Below are 1719 nucleotides of genomic sequence, written 5' to 3'. Positions count from 1 at the left end.
CCTCATTTTCCATGATTGCACGGTGTAGCTTGTAGGCTTGTTTCATAGAGAACTCCCCCTTTGTATCAAAATGCCAAGCCTGGAAATCCTCTGCACCCTCCCGTAGCGGCATCTTGAGGATTAACTCTGCATCCTCCTCCCAGAAGGTGTCCTTTACTAACTCATCATCCCATTGTCCAGTAGCCGGATCAATTAGGTCTGAGACCTTGGTCATATATTGGCTCCCCTTGGTGTGATAGCTCTACGTGTCCACACTCGTGGTATCCATGGGTCCTTCCAAATATCAACATTTGCGCCATCTCTAATCCTCCATAGCACTCCTCTCTTCACCAGGCCGACACCATGCAGAATGATGCGCCATGCATATGTCATGTTCCCCTCCATCCGTGCTTCCAACACAGTTGTCTCGGGATGATATCTAGCCTTTAATAACTGGGCACATAGACTCTCCGGATTCTGTAGTAGTCTCCAAGCTTGCCTAGCTAACATGGCTATGTTAAAGGAGTGAATATCGTGGAACCCCAGTCCTCCTCTACCCTCCGACTTGATCAACTTAGGCCAGCCGATCCAATGTATTTTGTTCTCCATCTCCTGTAAGCTCCACCAATAACGTGCAATCAGCATGCTCAACTGATCACAGAAAGTTCTGGTAAGGTAGAAGCAGGACATGGCAAAAATTGGTATTGCTTGCGCAACACCTTTCACAAAAATTTATTTGCCCAACCGTGATAGGCATCTCTCATTCCATCCTTGCATTCTACTCCAAATTGCGTCCTTGAGATATGCAAAAGCCTTCCTCTTGGACTTTCCTATATAAACCGGCAGGCCCAGGTACTTCTCATTATATGCTTCATTCTGAATGTTTATGACGCCTTTCACCACATTCTTGGACTGCATTCTGTCGTTCTTACTAAACATTATGGCTGATTTCTCGTGGTTGATACGCTGACCCGAGCATCGTTCGTATATAGCAAGGATGCGCTGCAGTTCCCGAGCTTGATCCTCCGTGGCTTTCATCAACATAACGGAGTCATCCACGAAAAACAGGTGCGTAAGTGAAGGCGTCCCCGGGCAGATATGAACCCCGCTGAACGAACCTCGCCTATGCGATTCCTTAATCAAGGAGGACAACCCTTCCGCGCGCAAGACAAACAAATAGGGCGATATTGGATCACCTTGTCCTAGCCCTCCCGATGGCACAAACTGGTGTGAAAGAGCGCAATTAATTTTAATTTGGTATCTCACTATAGTGACACGTTGCATAACCAGATCAACCCATTTTCTGTCAAAGCCCAATCTGTTCATTATTGCATGAAGAAAAGACCATTCCACCCGATCATAAGCCTTGCTCATATCCATCTTGACAGCAGCATATTCTACCCCCAGCTTGTTCGCACGAAAACAAGTTGATTGAGGGGCTTTTCTCAAGATGACATCGAACGACCGGTCTTCTGTGAATTGCCTGGTTCATCGTTTTTTCTGTGATGTTCTCAGCATTTTTTTTTCTCCTGAAAAAAAAAGAAACCTGCGCCACGAGGGCTGGGCCCAGTCGTAACTCAGCAAGTCACACGTCTCTGTCTCTTCTCCAGACCTGTCCATTTGAAACACGAAGCCGGAAAAAGGGTCCCGTCCGATTGAACCAACCCGACCCAACCCACCCGCCCCTTCCCCCTCCCCACCCCCTGTCTGTCAGCCGGCGATCGCCGGAGATGTCATGGC

This window comes from Triticum aestivum, chromosome 4B, assembly GCF_018294505.1.
Source record: "Triticum aestivum cultivar Chinese Spring chromosome 4B, IWGSC CS RefSeq v2.1, whole genome shotgun sequence".
In the NCBI taxonomy this organism is placed as follows: domain Eukaryota; kingdom Viridiplantae; phylum Streptophyta; class Magnoliopsida; order Poales; family Poaceae; genus Triticum; species Triticum aestivum.
This window is presented reverse-complemented; position numbering follows the sequence as displayed.